Source organism: Taeniopygia guttata, chromosome 3 (genome assembly GCF_048771995.1).
Source record: "Taeniopygia guttata chromosome 3, bTaeGut7.mat, whole genome shotgun sequence".
Taxonomy (NCBI): Eukaryota; Metazoa; Chordata; class Aves; order Passeriformes; family Estrildidae; genus Taeniopygia; species Taeniopygia guttata.
In genome coordinates, this window is record NC_133027.1 from 23,661,821 (window position 1) to 23,687,831 (window position 26,011).

The 26,011-nt window shown below is 34.8% G+C and overlaps 1 protein-coding gene and 1 long non-coding RNA gene across 3 annotated transcripts in view; both read right to left on the bottom strand.

The window, feature by feature from the left end:
• On the bottom strand, positions 1 to 26,005 carry LOC140683510 (uncharacterized). Its single transcript, XR_012054679.1, has 2 exons — positions 22,197 to 26,005; positions 1 to 21,522 (listed from the first exon to the last, which is right to left on the bottom strand). It is a non-coding gene; the product is annotated as an uncharacterized lncRNA (long non-coding RNA).
• CSMD1 (CUB and Sushi multiple domains 1) overlaps positions 1 to 26,011 on the bottom strand; it is a 1,058,834-nt gene that overhangs the window by 352,472 nt on the left and 680,351 nt on the right. The window lies entirely within an intron of this gene.

Genomic DNA, 26,011 nt, shown 5'->3' on the forward strand with positions numbered 1-26,011 from the left:
CATAACAAATATAAGTCAGAAGGACACATCAAAGCATTCAAGGACAGGTTGGATGGGGTATTGAGCAACCTGATCTAGCGCAAGGTTCTATTCCCATGGCAGGGGCGTTGGAACCAGATAGTTTTTGAGGCCTTTCCCGACCTAAACGTTATGTGATTCTATAATTCTATAATTTATTATCAAACCAAGTGTGTGAATAATTCTATAATTTATTATCAAACCAAGTGTGTGAAGAGGTTAAAAAATAGTATTTAGCCATTCTCATAATAATTAACCATTCTTATCACAGTGGCTTAAGCTGACAGCTAGGCAAACATTGATGTATTATTTATTAAGTCACATGTAAAATTACTGTGTTTTCCAAATCTAGACATCAGAACTGAAATCTTAAAGTCTGGATTTGGAGTATTTCAGACTATATTGAATGCAAAAATACAGCTGCATACACATATTTGAATACCTTTAAAAAATCTTAAATACTTTAAGAACATATTAAAAAATGTTACTAATTTTCATTTCATATTTTCTAAAATAAAGAACTGTTGATATTATTTATCCAAAACACCAAAGACGAAACAAAAAGTGGTCCAGCTGGTTGGCTGCATCCACACTGAACCCTGACACAATACCATTTTCTTATGGCAACACCTTTTATTGTACCATTTGTGAACTTCCACAACTGCACGGACTCAGGCTCTTTAGCCCATGGGCACTTAAATATACACATCCATAAAAGCAGGAAATAGGAACAGTAAGGGAAAAAGAAGTCTATTCATTGGGTTTTTTGAAAACTATATACAGCTGTTTTCTGACTCGTTTCCTCCCCCCAGCTGGGCAAAGAAGAAATATATCATGATGTACAGGACTTCCATATTCAGGGTGTAGCATTAAAGTATCATTTAAATCCTAACAAGCAAACATCCTATGCAGAGCATGAATATGACATGGCTTTTTTGTCTTCAGGCTGTTCCAGGCACCAACTGTATAATTCATGCTCAAAAATTAGTTTCTAGTCCCCACCACTAAAAAGCCTGAGGCTGTTTTCAGTTTACTTGTCTCTGAGCCTATTGAATGTATTTGATGAGCAACTTATGAGAATAATTTAAAAAGAAGTCAAAATCTATGGGTGATAGCAGTGATTCAGTTCTGATCTGCTTACAAAAGTGTTTCCCACAACTTTTAAGAAAAGTTCTGCCACTCTCATTGTGCTGCCATGGGTTACCAAAAAGTGAGTATGTTGTTTTATTTAAACAAAGACCATTGGTTTTTTTTCATAAGCTACACTCAAGTCTTTTATTTCCAAATATACCTTACATATCCTATCATAATTTAACAGTATTTCACTGTGGAAGTGGTAATTTTAATGATCAGAAAAAAAACCCCAAAAAACGGTAAAGATAGATCAAGTAAAAATATTCTTTAAGCCCATGAAATAAAAGAAAAAATATATTTTTGAAAAGAGCATGTATTATTTCCACAAATTTTTGATCCAAAACCTGTACTTTTGACATGATGCAAGGAAAGCGCCTCAAATATTAAGTATTTTACAAGTATAAAATGCAATAGAACAAAATAAAGCTATATACTAATGTAAATGTCCAGTAGAAATAAAAATATTCTGAAATCCAAAAAACATCCAGATTTTTTTGAAGTTCCATAAATCTAGAATGAGCATGAAAAAATATATCTATCCCTTTTACAAGCAAAATAAATTGAACTTTTGGTAAAATAGTAAAAGAGATAAAATATTGAAGATAGATGTTTGGAAAACTCTGACGTAAGTGTTTTTTATGACTTTCCCTTCCTATTTGGTCAACAATAAAAAAAATATTTCATGTCTAAAAACTAAATTATCCAGAGCCACAAAGTATAAATGACTAATAGTCTTTTATATGTTTGCATACTTTAATATTCAACAATATTCAATTTGTATATTGTATAATCCACTTTTGTAATCCATAAATCTGATTTTTTTGCTGCTGCTCCTCCAGACATTGTATATATATTGAAATACTCTCACCAGACTTTTTCTTTTACTTTTGTTTTGTCTGGGATAGAGTTATTTTTCTTCATAGCAGCTGTAAAGGGCTATAGTTAGGATTTGTGCTGGAAACCATGGTAAGAATAAGGGTGTTTTGTTATTTCTGAGCAGTGCTTCCACAGAACAAAGGGATTTTTTCCCCTACACCACTACATCAGTGAGCTGGGGATACACAAGTCAGAAGGGGACACAGCCAGGACAGCTGGCCTCAACTGATCCAAAGGTCAGTTGGCCCAAAACTGACCCAAAGGGGTATTCCACACCATATGGTGTCATGCTCAGCATATAAAACTTAGGGAAGAAGGAAGGCAGGACATTTAGAGTGATGTCTTTTGTTTTCCAAAGTCACCGTTCTGCATGATGGAGCCCTGATTCCCTGGAGGTGGCTGAATACCTACCTGCCCATGGGAAGCGGTGAATTAATTCTTTGTTTTGCTCTGCTTGCATGCACTTTTAGTGTCTTTATCTAAACTCATTTACTCATTCAATTATTTCCCCCACTCCCCTGAGGGGGATGTGACTGAGTGGCTATGTGGGCCTTGGTTGCAGCCGAGGTCAATCTATGACTTTTCTGGTAGCTTTTATGTATGGTGTATGTCAGAGAGAAGAGGGAAAAGAATAAAACTCATTTGTCCTGCCTTAAGGAGTGGCATGATAATCTGGACACAAGAAGAATCATCAACTAATTTCATCAATGCTTTTAGCATATATGAAGAATTTGCTATCTCTATTAATAATTAAGGCTTCAAGCTTCCAATCTAAAATTGCAAGGTATTATTAATGATGTTCTCAAAACCTCACAGAAGAATTGTTATAAAACCCAAATAGCAACTTAACATTTTTAATATGCCTTGTTTCAATTCATTTCTATTTTTCAATCCTGATTCCTATAATAAATGTGCTGCAAAAGAAAAATATAGATAGAATACTAATTTACAAACCCAGGAGCTTAGTACAAGGAACTAAATTCTACCCATCATCTTCAACATTTAGAAAGTCAATGAACAATTTTTTTTTCTACCACATAAATCAGTAGATAAGTTGAAAAGTGTTTTTTTCTCTCAAATAACAGATTCACATTAGAGAGAGCAGTCTGTATCTGTTACCTTGTTGATGATCGATATGAGAAAAAGTAACCAAATTGTTCAATAAGTCATACCTGTTGTGCTGATTTCAGCTGAAGTATGAAGAATATTCTTGAAATAGGAATTCAAATCCTCAAAACAGTCTGACTCTGTGGGCATGATTTTTGGTAGCAGAAAAATTCAAGCAAGGATATTCAGATCAAACTTATTACCCTGTACAGTGACCAATTTGCCTCTGGTTTCAATGCTAGCTGGATGAATTTAGATTTCAGCCTTTAGATAATTCTGAGCTTTTTCTGTAAGGATAAGTTATTGTAAATGCAGGTGAACCCCGTGGGAAGAAATGCTGATTTCTGACTCCAGTTCAGAAGGCTGAATGATTTCTTTATTATAACTATACTATAATACATTAATACACTATTTAAAGGAGCTACTAAAACTACCTACCTACTTTCTCTAACTACCAAATCTGACTCCCTCACAACTCGTGACCCTGTTTGTGAGAGTCCAGACACAGGTGGATTGGATTGGCCATCAGGCTCAAACAATCCTCACCAGAATCCAATCAAGCAATCACCCCAGGTAAACAATTCTCCAAACACATTCCACATGGGAAAAATAAGGAGCAGAAAAAGAAATTGTTTTCTTTTTCTTTCCTCTGTGCTCCTCTATTAAAAAATCCTGAAAGAGAAAAGAATCTGCCTGCCACAACGAGTAGTTTTGGAAATGATCAAAAGTTTCTAAAATCCACTGAGTGAAGTTATGTGTATCAAAAATCCATTCAATGCTCTGTAGTAGACTATGACATTAGTACACTACAAGACCATTGTACGCATCTCTTAGAAAAACAGGATTTAGAATGGGTTTTCATCTACTTAACCAAGAAAAAATGGCAAGTGTGATCTAAGGAGACTGTGCTGATGGATTATCTATCTTTTAATTGATATTTTAAGCTACATTTGCTTTTCTTCTTTCTGATTTTTTCTGCTATATTTTTTTTTACTCATAATGGTTAAATACATATCTGAATAAAGAGTTGTTGAATTAAAATACCAAGTATGGTAATAATACATGGAATATATCCAGTTTCATTCTAAATCAGCTGACTTTGTATGACTTTTTCATATATTTTCCTCCACCCTATACTACAAATAAACTAAGCTAAAATAAAGCCTCTGTGCATGTATGTTTTATTTCTTGGAATAGGTAATACATGTAAAAAGTGCAATTTAACTTTTTCTTGAATGTGACTTGAATTAGGATTAATATCTAGAGTGTTACTTCAATTATATTAATAAAATTTATATAACCAGAATAATCAACCTGAAATGAAAAAAAATTTGCATTGTTAAGAACTTTAAACTAACTCCTATTTCAGAGAAGAAATAATTATTTTTATTACTATTTGACAGAATGATATCACTCATTCCATGTTTTTTTCAGAGCAGAAAAAAAATCTGATCTTCTTATCTTGTTCTATGTCAATCACCTAGGCTAAAGAAAAGAAAGAAACAAAGCCACTCTGTCCCATGTTAGTTGTCATCTTTCTAAGGAACAAGTAAATGCTGTCAGTATGTGAAATACTGTTAAAAAAGTAGAAGGTTGTGAAACTTTGCCTGTGACTCTCAGCTTTAAACCAACAACCAAAGCCAGCATTTGATGAGAGACAATCCCAATTCTTTTAAAAATGAAAGAGAGCTTTAAACATCATCTCAGAATACTTTTGGTCTGTTTTGACCTTAGTGTTTTGGATTAAAAAGTATTGCTATTTCTCACAGGTTCATATCACTATCTTTAGTGGTAAGTAGCTATGACCATGTAAAAGGAAGACACTGTGACCTTCCCTCAAAGTTACACAATGATCCACAGTTTCAGAATTGTCTCCTTGTTAATTCAGCACCTCCAGAACATATCTTTCAGAACAGCAATCTTAGTGAGTTAGTACACAGGTAGGAGAGCTTTTATTACCCACACTGGTCTCATTTTATTTTGGTTTCTCTTCATTAATTGCAAATATACAACAGAAACAGTTCTGCTCCACAGAAATGCACTAAACCTCCCACTGAGCACAATGATTCAATGTAATTTTGAAATTACAGGACCGTTACATATTTTTCTGTAATAACATGTGGTACTCAAAGGCAAAGGAGAAATATTATGGACTAAAGCCACCGGATCAAAAATTAGAATGAAAATGCAGGAGGTTGAAAAATTCTAGAGATCTCTGTATTTTCAGGCAATGTTAAATTATTGACCCTATTCACTGGCTGCTGAAGAAATCCCTACACAAACTGTCATTTCATGATATGATAAGATAAAGTGATTTTCCCCAATGAATAATCATCTCTCAATACTACACACACAAGCTTTACATAGATCAAAACTTTTCATGGTTCCAGATGGAGAAAAGCCATTTTTCAAATAAAATAAACTCAGCATTTTTAATGACTGATAACAGTTAAGAGATAACCTATCAAAGTACAAAAATCTTTGCACAATTTGCTTTTCAGTAAAATAGTTTGACTGTACTAGATACCAGCATAGTTTTTCAATGACACTGAGTCCTAAAGTCTTAAGTACTATATTATGGACTAGAATATTAAAATTGCCAAGAACAAAAACTAGGAATCATCCTATGTTTGACTATAGCTTGATTCAAACCCATAAAAATATTTTATAATTTTATACCATACATTTTGTATAAAGTATACAGTATGCATGCTACAATATTTATATATCATTATAAATAACACATATAAATGAAAATTACATGTTATGTTTGAAGAGAGAGCTAAAGAATAGAACTTTCTCTTCAGACCTCTCTATGTTTAAAATGTTTCTGTCAGATACAAGTGACCTTTACTACAGTATACCTATTCTTGCATTTTTCTAACTTGTAGAAATATCTAAAGGCATAAAATTTGACAGGAATAAAAGAAGCTACATTACATAGATGAGGAAAAAAAAACCCTATTACAACCCACTGTCTCTTTTATTTGCTATTCTGCAGATAAAACCAATGAAATTTAACATTCTTGTTAAAGACTATTAGAGAAACTTCTAAATAACCTCAGTGAGGAAAAGAAGAGAAGTAATTTTCTTTAACATAGTTGGACAAATGATACTTTGCAGCTATATAAGCTTTTAATAAATTAAGATAAAGAATTATAAATTGTTCCTTCATGACTTTTGATAACTGTGTTCAATTACTCTTCATTCACTAAGGAAATAGAGGGCATTGAAAATAATAGAAGATTCCATTAGCATGTACAATTATCATTCTTTGAAACTCATAATATGCTGTTTTAAATGGTAACTTTTTAGGCAGCAGACTTTTTTTCTTGTACTTTTCTCACAGATACTGAAGAGAATTCTTCCTTAAATTTCTCATACTTTGATTTTTCTCAGTGTTTTAAAAGCTATGGTTTCCCAAGGTTCTTCAAAGGCTTCTTCAAAACAAAGAAGCAAAAACAAACAAAAAAAAAAACACCTAAGAAAGCAACTCTACATAAATATCTTTGTGCAAACAAGAAAGCAAAAATGGAGTAGGCAAAAATACTAAAAAGTTCACCTGGATGTTACTACAGATTCATTTTATTGAATCATAGAATCATCAAGTTTGGAAAAAGATCTCCAGGATCATTTAGCTGAAGCTTTGTCTGAATTACACCTTGTCAACTCAACCATAGCACTAAATGCCATACCCAGTCATTTTTTGAATACTTCCAGGGATGGTGACTCCACTACCTCCCTGGGAAAACTTTCCAGTGTCTAAATTCTCTTTCAGTGTATAAATTATTCCTGACGTTCAACTTGAACCCCAGGCACAGCTTGAGGCCTCTTGTCCTGGCACTGGTTGCCTAGGAGAAGAGACTGATGCCCACCTGGCTCCACCCTCCTTTCAGGCAGTTGTAGAGAGTGATATGGTCTCTCCTGAGCCTCCTTTTCTCCAGGTTTAACACCCTCAGCTCCCTCAGGTGCTCCTCATAGGACTCATTCTCTGGACATATCATCAGCCTTGTTTCAGTTCTCTGGACACACTCTGCAATTTCTGATACAAGCCAGAATGTCATTTGCCTTATGTGCCACCTGGGTACACACTAGCTCATGTTCAGCTGGCTGGAGACTTGCAGCCCCAGATCCTTTTCTGCCAGGCAGCTTTGCTAGCCACTCTGTCTCCAGTCTGTAGCACTGCAGGGGTTGTTGTGACACAAGTTCAGGACTGGTACTTGGCTTTGTTGAACCTCAGACTTTTGGTCCAGACTGTTCAGACCCCTCAGTCAACACTCCACACCATTATGGTTTTGTCTGCAAAGCACTTGATCCCCTCATCCAGATCATCAATGAAGATATTAAACAGGGCTGGCCTTGATACTAAACTCTGGGGACAACACTTGTGACTGGCCACCAGCACGGGACTATGACAACATTAAACTGAATGATCCATATTGGCTTGAACAGAACTCAGGGACAAAAGAGATCACAGAAAGAGACGAAACATGTCTTCATATATGTCTTTATTAAGAAACTAACACAGTGAGATCAGTCAGCATGAAACAAGATAATATCCTATTTAACCATAGCCAAGTAGTTCGGGGACAGGTAGACCAGGATTCAACCTCAGAGTGACCATCACAAAAGTGTGGCTGCTGCTTCCAATATAGTAGATTACTATCACAGGAAAAAAACAAAACAAAACAAAACAAAACAAAACAAAACAAAAACCCACCAAAAAACAGAAGAAAGAGAGAATAAGAGAAAGAAAAAGTCAATGACTTTTGAGTGCATCTTAGAAAAGGCATTTAAGAATAAATCTACTGGATGACTTCCAAGTACAAAAATATCTGAAAGTCAAATGGACAGCAAGCATCTAAAATACAGAAAGAGAAGTTCATGAATCTCACACAGTTAAGAGCAATTCCTGAATGAGTATTTTAGATGGCTGTAATAAGATGAATAACTGCCATTCAAGTTAGTACTTAATCTTAAAAAGGAAGCTTTCTCTTGTCCACTTTACATGGTGTTAGAAAAGAAAAAGAGTATGAGAATAGGAGAAACTGCTGTGGAAAAGAGATGCTATTATATGTATAATAACGAATTATTCCACGTCTACCAAAAACACTCTAAAATTAAATATGAACCCAGTTCCCAAAGTCATACATGCACAGAACAGGGGATGGAGATGCAAAATAAATTCTTGTCTGAGCCTGATAACAGGAACATGTAAAAGAAAATGTACAGACAAACAAAACCCAGCAAATACTGTTCCATGAAAAAATATTAAATCCTACAGGAAAAAAATCACCAAAGACAAACCAACCAAAAAAACAACCCAAACCAACCAACTAAGCAACCAACCAAAAAGAAGGCAAAAATACTACACAAAAAACCAACAAAACAATCTCTAATAAAACCCCAAATGCAAAACAACACCCCACAGATCATAATAATGATTTTACATCAATTTTCTTTGAAGCTTTGCTTGAGATTAGACAAAGGAAAAAATATTTATAAGCTGCCAAAAATGTAAATAAATTCAAACCTTAACAGGAAAAGCTAAATCTCCTTCAAACTATTTTATTTGAAGCAATCCATGTGATAAAATTAAATATGTCAAATTCTTGAAACTGTATTAGAGTACCTCTAGAAGTTTACAGCCAGGAAGAAATACAAAGCAGCTTGTAATTACCCTCTGGATCCATTTCATTTTATGTGTGTTCAGAGAGTGTAGAAAAAAAAAGTTAATTTTCAGTTATCTTTGTGAAAAAATTTACCACTTATGGATGACTTAAAATCAGTTTCTATTTCTCAGGCATTGAAAAAGGCTTATAGTATTTGTAGTTGTTTGTTACAGAGCTCAGTCTTCACCCTGACCCGCAGTGCTATGACCAGGAAATCACACCGGATTTGACTACAGGGGTTTTATAATGAGTCATCTTTGGTTGGCACAAAGAGTTAGCTTGAGTTTCCCACCAATGTTTGTTACTGGATTGCAGCAAACAGAACAAGGCAACAGGGTTGTTCCAAAAAATGCATGGCATAACCATTGTACATCTATATATTTATATTGTCATGCTCCTTGTGTGAGCCTTTTAAGAAGATAAAGGAGAATTTCATCAAAAGAAATTTTAAGTCATATACCATAAAGAAAATTTGAACTTTGATTTTCCTAAGTTTATATTTAGGTTTTGCTTTGATAAATGTACATGGTAAAATATGCAATTGATTTAAAATATTAAAATGGATGAATTACAAGTACAGTAATTAACTCTTTGTGTCATGAACATCTGGATTTGGATTATACCAGATATCTTTTAATCTTAACAAATTTGTGTAAGATTTTCTCAAAGAAAAAAAAAAAGAATTTCCCTAAATTTTATTTTCCAGAGTTTGCTCTAAAATGCTTATAATTTGTCTTATTATGGGATAAATCATGTCTGCAAAAACTTTTGATGAGGTATTTACCATGATGCAAGTGCATCAGGTCAGTTGGATGTGTGTATGACCCAAAAGCATTAAGGTTTTGTTAGCACAGTGCTACATTCACAATTCAACCCCATACTTCTGAATCAGAACTGGCATTCCAGCTAACCTGAAGGACAAACATAAAGAGATGATACAGACATAAATCCTAAAACAGCCTTTGGAAGTCCAGTTCTGGAATCAAATTCAGGCACTGCTTCATTGCAATTCAAACATGAAGCACCTCCCAGTTATTCAAAATGCTAAACTGCTTCCTGACATTCTGAAAAGTTTCTTTACAGTAATTCAGTGATGGTGCAACCCATCTTAATATTAGCTAATAACATTTTGAAAATTTTATTTAAGGCTGATTCTTGAACAATCATTAAGTTTTCAGGAATGCCATTCAAGCAAGGATGATCCTTACCTCAACCCCTACAAAGAATCAGGAGTTCTGCACTTACATCCCACAGTTTCCACTTCTGGGAGAAAGAAATATGAAAATAAACCCCAAAAAACATAACAAGTATTTTTTGTGACACAGAAATTATTATTACAGAAATTACTCATGTTGTACTTCAAAGGTGAACCACTACACATTGGCATAGCAACTTAACTTAACTTAACTTAACTGATCTGCTCTGTTTTCTCAATTTTCTATGAACCAAACAAAAATTTTTAAGGTGAACATTTGATACAGAAAAAGTAAACAAAGGTGTTTGACATTCATGTTATGTCATAGAAGGCAGTATTTTTCAGTTCTTGTAAAGGGAGACTCCTTATTTAGGGCAGGGAAAAATTACTCAGTTCCTTCCTCTGACTTGATCAGATACCTGTAATTACCTTTCTAGCTATTAGGCTCCTAAAAATTCTGAAATTATTAAAAAAAGAAAAAACAACCAAACTCCCAAATTCCTTACCACTTGGTCAGAAAATTAGAAGTGAACGGCTCTAACCTGCTGCTTGTCTCAGGAGGAGGGGCACCAAAATCTTTTGTTCAGCTCTAATATGTTGTTAAATAAATATCTTTATGGCAATTTGAACAAATTATGTAAGAAGACCTAAAATGATTACTCTATAACATACTATGTTCCAAGAGACAGTACTATCAAAATTGGAAAATTGATCAAAAGTAATGGTCAAACTGTACATCACTATGTTCATTTGCACTCTGCAACCCAAAAAAAAGCATCACAGAGGCCTTAGCAATTCTTATGACCCACAAGTTTAAGTTATCATTATGCAAACAAATCTTTTTTACTTAAAAAACGCTAATAGGAGATATTTGCTAATAGGACTAATAACACTAATAGGATATTTTGCTCTTTTAAATTCTGTGAAAGGGCTCTAATATCAGGGTTTTTTACTTGTTCATGACTATTTTTACTCCTTATATATTTAACACAAGGATCATTGGATCCTTGTGTTAAATATATAAGGAGTAAATGTGACATGACTCTCCCAAAATAGCATTTCCTTTCGTCTCCCCTGTTGAACATAAATTTGGTGTAGAAACTGGTGCTGTACATATAACATCAATTTTGCCAACCTTTTTCTAAGACACGGGCTAACAGAGATCCTACAAAATACTGTCAAAAATTAGGCATGTGAACTACAACATCGATTTTTAGTCTTAACTTCTCAATTAATAATTTTCTTCTATTATGCCAACTTTCTCCAAAGTGCTCAATATTGTGAAGAATGCAAACATGCATTTAAGAAAAGACTTATTGCTGCCAGATTATTTTCTTTAAACTATAATTTCTACACAGGTATCAGGTGGGAGATTTTGTTTTGCTTTGGTTTGGGTTTTTTTTTGGGGGGGTGGGGGTGTTGTGAGTTTTTTTTCTCTGTTGTAAACATGCTGTGAATCTTTGATGCAATTGCCATTGTATTGAAGAACTGAACCTGCTCTTCTCTGCTTTGTGACAACAAGGGTATAACTGTGAGAAACAAGGGACACATATTTTGTACTGATATTGCACGTATATTGTTTCATGAGGTCCCAAAAGCCCTTTCTTTAGGATTCAAGGTTGTTGCTGTTCTTCAACTAAATAGTTACAGGTAATGGTGTGCAGCCCTATGTCTGTGGGGAATTCTAGATAGCTCTACAACCATTCAAGCCATTATAGTTAAGCTTTTATAATGATTTTTTTCCATTTAAAATACTGTGAAATGGAATTTTACATAGTCTTTTTTTTTTATTTTTAAAAGGCTAGAAGTTAAAACACATTAATAATTAATTTCTAAGATATATCTATGAACAATATTTGTTTCATTTGAATTTATTTGGAAAATTTAATTCAAGATATAGCTGATTACAATGTGACAGATAGGGCTACTCAATGCTCTCCAGCCTAAGTCCCTGTATTTATATTTTAGACTGAACTTTAGTTTAGTTTTTTTTTTTCAAAGTTAAAGCCTTAGAACAACCAATTTAATCATCCATCATTTTGGAATGATGTCAGAGGAAAATAATTTTTGTAATGTTAAAAAATACTTTTTTTCCAGATACTTCTTAGAAGTGACTCTGCTCTTTGTTATTATGCAGATTGAACCTTTAAAACAGAAGAGAATTTGACCTTTAACTGTCCTGTAAAAGATATTTGGTCTCTTTTTGTTTTTTCTGTGTCCATGAAGAGCCAATCATATAGTCCATGTGCTAAACCTATTCATATGACCACTTTTACAGCTTTTAAATATTAACAACTATAATTACCTTTGAGTACTCTGTATATTACTTGATGACATCCCGCCAGTATTAAAGCTAATCCTGCTACTCCCCTAATCCAGGGGAATTTGTTACCCACAGTGTTGTTTGCAAAGGGTGGGAGAACACATCAGGGGCTCAGGAGGCATCCAAAAATTCTAGCTGAGCCTCTGTCAATTAAAGTGCATTCATCCTCTATTGTACAGACAAAAGAAATACAAAAAAATTATCTGATAAGGGAGAGCAAGATAATGTGTGACTGTATAACAAACAGTTTCAATTGTATAATAATACACAACTTCCTCACCAAAACTTTCATTTTGTCTATACAAGAAATGAAATATAAAAGAAAATATTGTAACTCTATTGTTCCCTGAAACACAGATTACCCATATCATGCGCTAGGACTACTGACAGACATGGAGAAAACATTCCCAACAAATGGAAAATTAGGACTAAGCTTGAATTTTTGTCAAAATCATTATTGTAATGTTACGTAAATATATTTACATAACTCGTGAGAAACGAGTTGTAAGTTATTTTAAAAGTATAAGGCTTTAACAAAAACAATGTCAGTCATTGAGATGTTCTTCCTACTTTTTATGAAGGAAAATCACTACGCTTCTCCTATATATCTATGATAATGCTGTTGTTATAAAACAGTGTCAAGAGAAAGAGGACTAAAATATTTACTGTTAGACAGAATAGTCATCTTAGAAATGCTCTAAGCCATAAGAATGCAAGTAGACCAATAGGATTGCTATACTTGTGTTTAGTGTGTATAATATGTTAATATAGAATATAAAATAGCTGTTACAGTATTGGAGAATTCCAAAACTATAATCCAATTCCAGATAATGGGGCAGATTTGTCTCTTCTCCTTTTGCCAAGAACTTTTCCTGATGAGCTTTAATTACCTGGTGTGCAGCAGATGGGCTCTTTTTATTAGTTGGTAGAGAACAGCATTTTAAGCATGAAGTGTTAATAAGCTTGCTGTTAGAGCAAATTGTGTCACATCCCTTTGACATCTCTTTTGCTCTAATTTTCATCCAAAAGGTTTTGTTATCTGAATTACACACAATTGTTGTCTGAACTAAATATAATTGTTCTGTTTTTACATTTTTACTGTTAAGGAAAGTTTCTTGTCTGACCATACAGGAGCCATACTCTGGCAGTCACACTCCCACCACCAGAGATTTTCACGGCAGGGACTGAAGCCCCTTCACAGCAGGTAGCTCCAGTGATCAGACAGGTTCCTGCTTCTCTCCCTGCACACCCCACTCTCACACAGTCAGACCACAATTTTTCACTGGTTCAACCCCTGGCTTCCCACAGCAGAGTCTCAGACCTGGATCCTTAAAATAACTTAATCACGGTGTATCAACAGAATAACAGCTGGAGCCAGTGCCTCAAAGGGGAGACCCCAAAACAAGGGAGCCCCAGGGCTTTTATACCCTCACAGGCCAAGCTCTGGACTCTTCCACCAGAGTCTGCAGCTCTTGCCATATCTCTGAGTGTCTGTGGCCCTGGCTGGGCCACAGGTCCCCATGCCCTTTATTTGCAAAGTTTATTTGCCCAGTTTTTGGGCTTCATCACCAGAGCAGCTCAAGCTGCATCTTGCTCACCTGCTACTGGTACTGAATGGATTCCTCAATATTTACTATATTAATTTTTTCACCAAGAGAGGCTTTCTCCTTATCTATACCCACTGTTACCTCCAGCTTAAATGTATTGCTCAGAAAGCTTATGAGTACCTCTCCCATATAGTGTCAGCAGGAGGCAGAAAAACTCGAAAAGAGATTAGAATTGCAAGGCTTGAGGCAACTTCTGCCAACAAAATAAGTGTCAAAGAGTCTACTGAAGAATGTGTAAGAATAAGCAGCAAAGAAGGCAAAAGCGAGTGTATTCTCTTATACCAGCAAGACTGTATTCTCTTACACTGAAACAAACCAAGTGACTGTTTCCTAAGGAGACTGATGAGAGTTTGGACCTTGTAAATATGTTTGTGTGTGAAAATTGTATACATATGAAAGCTCGTACATGTAAGTGAGGAAATAATGCAAACACTAGACTTCTGACTGCAGCAAACAATCCTGTGCTGACAGTTAGCTCACACTAGTTTTTATTTTACTTTTATTAAATTCTAAATAAAACTATCAAAGAAAATGAGCGGTCTTTCCTTATATTCTATATATATGCTTTATCCTTATATATGCTTTATTCCTTAGATTCTATATATATATGCTTTATTGGTTCCCTCAAAAGTTGTATTTTGAGTTCCCATGCCTTTAGCTGATAAATGTCTGTGACATTCATCCTGAATATCTAACTCATTGGGAATATTTCAGATCATCAGTGAGGTTGCATTGATTGAAGATTGATTGCAGAGATTGAAGTAGTAATGTCTAAATATGTATTTAGGGAAGGGACTTCAGTGGATGGCAAAACAGGAACAAAGGAAAGGTAAATATTATTGGCAATATTCTAGGCAGAGTTGATGTTTCCAATTGTTTTAAAGTTGCTCAGAAATGTTCGGGTTTTTTTTTTTTCACTTGTACATAACTTTCAAACAGAGGCAATTGGGGCTTAAATTTTCTTTTTCAGGCATCTGCTTTGGATTTCTTTATTCTTGTTTTATTGATATTAAATTGAAATAATTCTTCATTCATCTCATTCACTTTTGAGAGAGCCACAAAGAAAACACAGTTCTCCACAAGAAAAAAAAAAAATTAAAAAATACACCTTTTCCATAGCAATGTATTAGCACCACCTTCAAAACTCGTATTTGTTGTAAAGGTGACCTTTGTGTCAAAGATGTGCATTTTGCTCTTCCATCATCTACTAAAAAATGACCAAATATGATTCCTTTGGAAAACAGTAATTCAAGATGATTGAAAGAAACAAGTTTAAGCGATACATCTCAAATACACGCCAAATTTAACAAAACCTAAGACAGAAGTGTGATGTGCCATAGAATTCTCCACTTCTCATGATCAGTGAATATCCAGAGAGCTAGTCTTTCCTTGCACAGTCATCTACTCTTTTTCTTCCAGACCCTTCCATTTCCTCCCTGAGTGGGAACCCTGTGCCTGATTCAGATAAAGAGGGAACAAGATCTGGATTTAAATGGCAACAGTCAGACAGTTTGAAAATAATGACAGAATTTCCAAAGAAAGGGAAAAAAATTGAATGAAAAAGAAAGATTAAGATAGCTAGAAAAAGCCTGAACGCTGCATAAACTCTGTTCAATGACAGTCACAATTCTGATGTTTTATCAACATTATTTTGGTCTCAAATATGAAACAGAATCATATGGGCTGCTCTGAACAAAACTAAAATGCACTACATACAGTAAGACAAGAAGCAATGGCTTCTTGAGTAAGAACTGAAAGACTGAAAAATAAGAATAAGAACTGAAAGACTCAAAAACAGAAAAAAAAAAAAATTCTAGTAAACCTGACTGAAATTGAGGGCATTATTTGTTTTTTATAACAACAGTGCTGTGGGATTCAAGCTCTGCCACTCCAAAATGTCTCATTCTCCATCAAACCAAGCCCATCTTACACATTAGCACTTCTCTTTGAGTCCTACACCAGAAATTACAATAATTTATTAAGTGCTTTTGAACTTTCATACTCTAAATTGTGGACTAAGTTTTTAGCATATTCCACAAATACAACAGAGTAGTATACAAGCAGATGGCACTGCTTCGTGCTATATTTTTAATCTCAACATAAGAGCTTTTCATTTTAGCCTCTGATGTTCTGGACTGTGGATGCATTTGCAGACTACTGAAAACCAGGTCTGGTAGAATTGAGAAAGGAATGTGACTTCTCAGTACAAACCAGGTTAACCGTATGACTTCAAACACATGAAAGAAAAGCTGATATGTCAATAAAAAGTTGCTTCTTGAATAAAATAATATATGTCACACAAAATGCTGGCTTAGAGAAGCCATACTGTTTTGCTCTTGTTAATTTGTTAATTCACTGACTTTATAGCTCCTCTAGCAGAAGCATTGATCTTCATAGTTCGGTTCAAAAGCATTAAACTAGGGAAGATATGCATATGTTTTTGACACATCTTTTGCTTATGCAGGAGAACCACTTTCATGTTAGAAGTCTGAAGCAGAAAGTACTGTGACAGTGAAGACAGAAATCAAACAAGTGCTTGTATTACCAGAAACTATGTGGACTTTGAGATAAACTTATTTCCTGATTCTATCATGTGTATTAAAACTAATATGTGTATTAAAACATCATGGGTATTAAAACTTAAAACTTTGATATATGAAAAATTAATCTTGTCACTCTTACTAGAGTTCAGATGGCTTGTATGTTAGAAGCATACATATGAGCCAGAGCACCACACCTAAAGTTCTTTCTTTTTCAAATATGCCAGTGTAAACCAGAAAACTTAGCCAGATACTTTGGGATTTTTCAGGATTTTTCTTTGCTTTTTTTTTTTTTTTTTTTTTTTTAAAGTAGCTGAGTAACCTTATTGCTTGCTTGCTTGCTTGTTTGTTTAAGAACAAACAATTTGTTCTATTGATTTCAGTGGCAGAACATATGCTGAATAATCCCCTACCCCTAGCAACTAGTCCTTTCCTGCCAAAAGTCAATGTATTTATTTCCATTTTAATTCCTTCTTGTTTTGTTCGTTCCCATTCCAAAAATATTTCCAGCTCCCAAATAACATTATTGAGGAGATTAATATACAGTGTTGTATAAATTTTTTACTTCCCTTTTTCCAAGTGAAGAAGGAGTAGTGGACACAAACTGCTCTGAAGCTCATAAATTAGCTGTCACCGAACAAAACTTCCCTGTTCCAAACGTATATGACACTGGTCCTTCGCAGTTGGGCTCCCAAGAGCTGTAGGAATGGACACATTCCAGTGCAACAGCCTAACAACAGACAGTGAGATACTGCACCAACATAGTGAAATTATTTTCCAAAGTGTTTTGTAATGTAGATAACATATTCCGAAAAAAGAAAATAGTCAAAGACATTTTATCAAATTATGAAGATATTCTCCCACAATGAGGATTTAGAAGATCAGGATCTCAACATGTACATAAGTTCAGCATGAGCCTCTGCAGAAAATGGAAATCTTGCAGGAGGTGGAAAGTCTCTGATTCTTCCAAATGACTTAACAGTAAGAGTGTCTGTATTCTGCAGCATACCTTCACTGCTTAGAGCAGTGTCATACTTCTTTCTTTAATTAAAGCTGTTTCCATGTTTTTTATGTTGTATAAATCTGAATTCACCCACCCACAAATTCTGAATACCTTCATAATTTAAATACGTTATTAGAATTTCCACAGATTTAATTTTGCCAGTCTATTTACTGCCCATATCTATATTTTTAACAGGGCTAGATATATAACTTAAGCCAAGGAAATTATATAAAATTGTTAAAGTACGTATTTATATTTTGCATGAATATTTAGTTTATATAGAATTGTAATTGCTGAAAGCAAGTTGCTTATTTTTAAGCCTTTGACTTTGAAAATAACAGACTTGAATGCCAGTTTAGCCTACAGTATAAACATTCCCTTTGAATAATCAGTAGCATTCTATAATTGTATATGAAAATTAGTTAATGGCAGTTTCGCTTCCTAGTTGGATAACAATTCATTTTAACCATCCATAATTCAATCAGATGACACCTTGTTTTACATATTTTAGTATAAGCTTTCTTCTGGTTATTTTACAAATTATATATGCAAATTATGCATTAAATAATTGATGAAGCACCTTGTTTTGCTTGTAGCTATAAGAGATGCTTTTCTTCACAAATATATTTAGGCAGTTGTTCTTTCCCCAGCAAGATTTTTGCATAGTATTTTAAAAGATATTTAAACTCCTGCCGTGATGAGGGCTTATTTAGAAACACCAAGTATAATTTAGCAATCTGATTTATGAAGCCATTTATACAATATAGTGAAATAGCATTGTAGAAGAATTTCATTTCATAGGGATACTAATCTTCTCTGAAAATCCCAAACTGTAACACTTGGGAAACTCTGTAATATTACACTCTATGACAGGACAAAGTATATCAGTGTAATTAGCCTTCCTATTTTATTAATGCTTTATAAACAGAGGTTAATGCTGCAGTAATTTTTCCTACTGCCCAATTTCATACCATAATACTTAGTAACAAGGGGAAATAGAGTCATTAATCTTTTACTAGGTATGTGGTAAATGGTGTAATGGAATATTAAGTATTATGCATTATTTACAATTATATGTATGCATGTATATAAGTAGGTACACATAGACATATACAACAAGGACATTTTAATTTTAAATATTCCAGGATCTATCCCTTCACCTGTTGTATAAAAGTGCCAGTGTTTTAACGTTACTTCCCTCTTTTTTTAACTGAACAATTAAAAAGTGCTCAGGTATTTCTGCAAAAAGACTTTTTGAAATAAAATTGGATATTGGCAGACAGGCGAGGCCCACAATATCTTAGATACTTAAGCCTTGTGTTTCCTAACCTTGTAAGTACTACATTAGTAAGTTATAAACAATCCTTTCTCTCATTTGAAGACATGCACAATATAAATGCAAATTTGAAAAAATGTTCTCTTTTTCAAGCTGTGAGATTTGAACAACTGAAAAATAGCTTTCATGATTTCAAAGGCTGGATAACTCATGATACTATGTGGACACTTAAAAATGAGAATCATTTCAGTGCATGTAAATTAACATAACACAATACAACACATAAGCACAGAGTACCTTCCCCTGACAACACTGAGATCTTCAGAGAGAACTCTGACAGAAACTAGTGAGAAAGAGGTACCTTCATATTGATCTTAGAACTCAGTCTTCCCCTGAAGAATCTCAATCTTAAATGTATGTATTTCAAAGGCCTCCATTTTCCTCATGAAAGAAAGGATCTATCTGCTACCAAACACAGAAAATGCTGAAGAGGTGCTCACTGAAGGTCTGAAAAGAGCTACAGATTAAGCCTGTCGCTTTTCACCCTTCTGTTACAATGCTTCATGAAGAGACTGGGAAACACCATTCTTTGAAATGCAATAGATTTGCAGATGGAAATCCTAATTTCCACAATTAGGAATTTCTCATTTTAAAGGACACAAAGCAGATAACACAACAAAATGCAATGCTAGTGAGTTTTCCTTAAAAAAAATTAGTAAAGTAGGTCTCTTGATATACTGGTATTCTTCTCTTGTCTGCTCTTTTTTTTTTTTTTTTTTTTTGAACCTACAGCAAACTGTTTAGCTGAGTGTCAAAACAGGGCAAACACCCCACAGTCTTGTTCAAAACAGCTGCAAACACTACTGAGTGCCCCATAATAAAAGCCCAAAAGATGCCAACATTTTCCCATCTGCTTTACTTGTGTTATCTGGCAGAGAGACCAATTAAAAGAGAGATATATGTTACATTTATTTCTCCACTGCTTTTAAATTCATTCTTCTTGAAAGGGCACAGGCCTTTGGAATTCTGCAGAACAAATCTACTTTCCAGCAGTTTTATTTTTTTTTAAAAACTGACAAGGTCTCTCTACTTTGTCTTAGTGTTCATATTTTGTTTCTATCACTATTTTTTTAAATACAGCTTCATGTAAGATTTTAAATATTCAAAGAAAAAATAGACTGAATATTGAGAACACTTAGGCATACAGTATCCAAACCTAGGATCTTTTGATATCAACTGCCTGCAATCACTTGGGTGGCTTCTTTTGTATCATGTTTATTGGTGATTAATCCCATCACTGATACGAAGTTTCTTAAATTAATGCAAGCATGAGATGCTATATTTAATTAATGCAAACTAACGAAGATTACAGCATAATTTTAAACAATGAGAGAGATTTGATGTTGTGTAGTTGGGATTTTTTAAATTTGAAACTGACAACTATCAGAACAATGAATATTTAACAGTATTTTTATTGGTATTTGATTCTGACACAGCATGTAATAAATAGCATGTAAGATCCAAATTCAGTAAGAAATGGTTTATCATGTGTGAAGACTCAACACAATACAAGGACAAAAAAAAAGCCCAGATTTTTTGGTGGAAATTTTTCTATTACATGCACATTTTGAAAATAATATGAATCTCTTACATAGGTTTCCTGTGATCCTAAAATAATTTTGGAAAAATATGCTAGAAACTTATTAAATAATAAAATATTTTTGGGAAAAATTTATAAGATAACTTAAATTTGAATATAATAATGAAAAATTGGTATTTATATAGAGAGAAAATATAAATTTCATTTTTAAAATGTAGTAAGCAGCAATAATCTTTCCTTTTATATCTGAAACTTGTCATGACCTTCAGCAGTCGTCATATGCTTGTTAAATTGTTTGCACATTGGTTTCCAACTGAGATATTAATTTATTGATCAAAATATAAAAGTACTTATAAAAATTGATTTTTGCTAAGGTATAAGAACAAAATAGCCAGAAAATTTTGCTATTAAATGCAACTATTAAGTCCAATATTGTCTTTCTTAGGAAAATACTCTTTCATTAAATGAAGAACGAAATTTGACTAGTCTCATATTGATTCTGTCAAAGTATATTTACCAGTAGTCAAACATCAAGAAGTTGAAATTGTCAGTTTATTTTAAATGTGAGGAATGTAAGCAAAAAATTTTCATCCTAAACTTTTTAACTTTATGTTACAATGTCCTAAGCCATTTTTCTCAGTTACCCAAAAACAAAATAAATAATGACTGCTGTCATTCTTTCTTATACAGAATTAGCAATGTAATCCCATTTTGGTATTAATCACTTTAGTTTCAAGAGCATGTGCCATTAATTCAACTTAATGTGCTGCAACCAATCAATACTTAGTCTGTAAACTCATTTGTTCTTTGGCTCTACATCACAAAAATAATTGTTGTAAAGTAGCTCTTTTTATCATATTCAGGGTGAAGAACTGTTTAGATAAACTCTGTAACTCAAGTTTCAGAGGATGCATTAATTTGACACTAAAATGGTGATCTTCAAAGTATTTAACATGGGTTTTCCTAGTATTCTATAATACATTTTTGAATAATGCTACAGAAGCCTAAAATTGTTTTTGTGAAGTATAAGTGGTTTTTACTTAGTGAATACTTAACAGAATTCGCGCTTCATAAAACACAGTCATTCACGTGCACCATTTTGCACAGTGATGTTAGGTCACTCAATATTCAGTAATTACTACAAAATGCTAACATGGTTCAATATGAATGCCTGTCCTAGGGTGACGTTATGGTGTTTGTATCTCCAATCGTGTGTTCTGTTTACGTTTGATATTATGTTCTGTGCTTTCAGAACTGACTCTGAAAGTGAAGGTTTGTTTTGCTGTGTTATCATCTGGTTCACCTTCCCCCATGTCTGCTGGAAAGCTAGAAAAGGCTAGGGCTGGCTGGCTGGCTTTGCTTTGCTTGCTTGCTTGCTTGGCTTGCTTGCTTTGCCTGCTTTCTTGCTTTCTTGCTTTGCTTCCTAGTTAGGTTAAGCAGTCCAATTCTTTCCCTGGACTGTTGTTTTTTTTTTTCCCTTTCCTCTTTCTGAATATCATTCAACCTGCTCTGGACTGGGATCTGGGAAACACCAAGGAACACCAGGAGCCTGCATTTGGTGATCTGCAGCAGCCATCCCCAGCGTCCAGACCCGGGCGACCACTCCCAGGAAAGACCTTCTGGATTTGTTCAGCTCTTCAGAGGGGTGAAAGAGTCTTGTTGTCATCTTGTGTTAATTGTTTTGGTGTTGGGGAGTGCTTTGTTGTTGAATAAACAGGTTCTTTTCCACTTCCCTCTCAGAGGAAATTTTTCCCTGAACCAGGTGGGTGGGGAGGGGCCGTGGGGGTTTCCTGGGGGCTCCTTTCAGGGGGTTTTCCCCAAATTTGCCCTAAACTAGGACAATGCCATATTTTTATAAGAATGACTCTATCTGTTAATCTTTGTCACTGTTTCAGACTGTGGACATTACCTGCAGTTTTCTGTGTCATGTGGCAAGTGACTTACCATGCTGCATTTTGACATGAACAAACTCAGGAAATCAGCTCTCCCAGGCACTTCATTCTCACTGCTGCCTTCCCCTCCTAGCAACACTGCACTGGCAGATTTGCCCACACCACATGAACCCTATAATCATTTGCAGTTTTCACCTGATATGATGTGTCTCACCTCACTGAACTTCCTTGGCATTTACTGTGAGCCTGATGCATTCCTGTGCTCAGTCCTCCTGCTGGTGAGGAGGTGTGGAAGTGTGAGGCTGCCCTGTGGCTTCAGCAGGAGGGTGAAGGCACTAGGGGCTTCTGAGGCAGTCTGCTCTCCTAACCTTTCTCTCTTTCTGGTCTGCAGAAAGCACAAAGATTTGCAGAGGTGCCAATTAGCAGGTCTGCAGTTACTGCCCTGCCTTTCCAATATTCTGTGAACTTGTGTCCTGAAGACCTATACCCACTCATTATCCTTTGCACATAGCATGACTAGTAATAACTGTCTGGTATGCAGAACTATAAGAGATAAAATACAAGGATCTTCTATTTGACTAAAAAATGAGACCTTTATAAGGACTATGGCTGTCCAATTTTGGTCTGTCCTTGCAGCTTGCTTCATTTGGGCTCTCCTCTTGGATGTATGGGATTCCTGGGCACAAACTCTCTGCTGTAGATGCTCAAGATGTTTAGAGATGATAATCACCCTCTGACAGATTTGCTGGACAGAAATAATGCCATGAAAACACTCATACAAGAGACAGCAATAAGAACTTTATTTTTATTTAATCGGTCATGATGCAAACTAAAGTCGTAGCAGTTTTAGAAAAGGCCAAAGTTATCAGGGACACAGACTCTTCAGGTTTTCATGTTAGAATGAGTGATGACAGCAAGATGGATCTTTGGGAATATAGCATATATATCAGCATGATAACAAAAGGGTAGGCAACTAAGTAGATGGACACCAACAGATGTAATTGGATTTGCTTTCCCTAAGCAGTTTCATAAAATACAACTCTGCCCTTGCTCCTTTGAGAGATCAGCTTCAGATGACCAAGGGTAAATATACTGACTGGATTGGCCAGTGTTTGTGCCAGCTCAAGCACTTAGAACCATGAAAACTGCCTGTCCCATGTGCCTTTGCCCAGTTTGCCAAGTGCAAGGTATGGATGAACCAGAACCATATTTTACTTATCTTTTTCATCCTTTTCCTATTTCTTTGCATAATTTAATCACAATTCAACTGCATATGGCTCACTGTTAAAGGGTACTGCCTATCAGAACTATCTGGCAAAACCTAACATGATATGTGATATGTTTCCTTTGGGTGTACCAAAGAAGAAAAAAAAATAAAACCAAATAAACAAAACCCCCCAAAAAAGCCACCAACCCAAAATAAAAAAAAAAAAATCCTAAAAAAACCTCAACCCAACCCCATGAAAACAAACAAACAAACAAAAAAACCAAAAACCAAGTAAAAACACTGCCAAAAATCCCACACAAAGCCCAAAGCAAAACAAAAAACAACAGCAAAACCCTCTTGTTTCCCTCAGGAATGCTACAATATATCATTAATTTTCTTTCCAGTATGGAGGCACCTTCATCTGAAAGCCATGCTTTGCTACCTGACTCTTTATAAAGGATGGAAGATCTGAAAGAAAGCATCCTGGAATCCAGGCAGATGCAAAAGGAGGAGAGTGAGCAATGCCTGCACACAACTGAAATATCATTCTGCATTCTACGAGGAATTACTAATGATAATGTTATTATCATTGCTAACACTGGTAAGATTTTCTATATAAATCCTAAAAGATTGGTGCCACTGTGAAATGCTTTTTGAACCAGCTGCTCACAGGTTCTGCTTGGGAGGAAGAGCTGTGGGAAAGCTACAGGTCCTGGGATGCACAGGATATGCTCTCACAGCATTTGTCGCAGTGATATTTGCATTCCATTTACCCCCCATAAGCCAAAAAGCCAAAACTAAGCTTTCTGCTTTATAGAGAGAGAATATTAAAAAGATCTAACATACAAAAATAGTGAGAGGTGTTGGTATATAATATATATATTTTTAAAAAAATTCTAATTGGCATCAAATTATAATATCCATTCTTATAATTTCTCTGGAGACAAATACCCAATTATCTTTTCTGTCTGCATAAGTACAGGTAAGATAAATGGTTAAATACTTAAAGCTTACATCAGAAAGAACATAAAATTACATTTGAATTCAACTTATTGTATTTTAATCTTACAATTTTTAAAAGATTTCTATATGTGAAAGTAATGGTAATAATAAAAATGCACTTCTTAGGTTTGTATTGGAAAGTCATACATTATAATAATGTTTTACAAGTCAAAGCACCAAGAAAAAAAGACAATATTCATTTGAGGTAAACAACAGACTGCCATATAATAATTTCTTCCATAGCCTGTCTCCACTTTCTGTAACTACATGTGGTGTTTGACAGCATGTGTTCTGAGACCATAAGCGGAGATCACACAGCTCCCAGAAGTAATTTATAAATAACGAAATAATCACCCATTCAGATAACAACACCAAAGAGATGGATCAACTTTTTCTGCTGCACCTTGCATAAAAAGTTCCTATTCAGTGCCGCACCATCAGTGTGCAATATTTAAAGCAGAAAATTGTCATGCCTCTTTTGTTCCAGTGAGCATACCAAAAACTCACTTTGCATTAAACAATTCATGACAGAAACACAGAGAAGAAAACATATCCTCTAGACATCAGCTTTCAAGACACTCATTCTCTCTGCACTCACTGATTACACGAGGCAAACACAGCATAGGTTTCGCTTCATTGAGTTCACTGTTATTACATGAGGAATTAATTTATCTGAATACATCTTAGCCATTACATTAACACTTTTAATGAGTTCTGTGTGAATGCTAGCCTAACCTCTGGCTTTTTTGGTTTAGGGTTTTTTTGGGGGGGCGGGCTAAGGGGCTCTCAGCTTTCAAAATTCAAAAATATCCTCTTTTTCTCAATTCAAGGCTGGCCTAATTAATGGAGAAAGAGCTCTCAGGATATTAGTCAGATTGCTAGTTCAGAGAAAGTGATGCCCAAATAAACTAACAACCTTATAGTCCCATAGGTAGCATTTTGATTTTAGCTTTACACTTTACACAGGTGTAAAGGGACCAAACAGATGTCATTCCAGAGTGCACTATGCATGCAATGAGGGGAAGGTGATGTTGTGACCTCCATCTTCTTGAGAAGCTGGGAACTACACCAGTTCTTAACCCCTGCTGTGCAAGACTGGAAAGAGGTGGTCACCAGACAGTGTGGGAAGATGAGGAAAGAATTTAGCTGTGATATTGAATGAGGGGAAGAAAAAAGATCACAAAGTATAAATTTAGATACAGAAAATTCTCAGATACCTTCACTGTCCCCAGTACTTAACTGGTGACGTCTATATGGCACTGCCTGGATTTCCTAACTTGCCATGTGTCTCTGAATTTTAAATAATCAAATATGCAAAAATACTGCAATATATAAAATGCAGGGAGGTTGCTAGATACCATATTTTTTCAGAGTTTAGACCACTATATTCTGCTTTCTACCCTCAGTAGAGTATTATCAGTGGGGTTCTGATTCAGAGAAAATTGAAAGCATAATAACCATTTTATGACCATAGCATCCCAACATCTCTCTGATTTGTATATTTACAAGGATTCCAGAAGATATATGCAGTCACTAAAATAAGGGTATAAACAACTTAC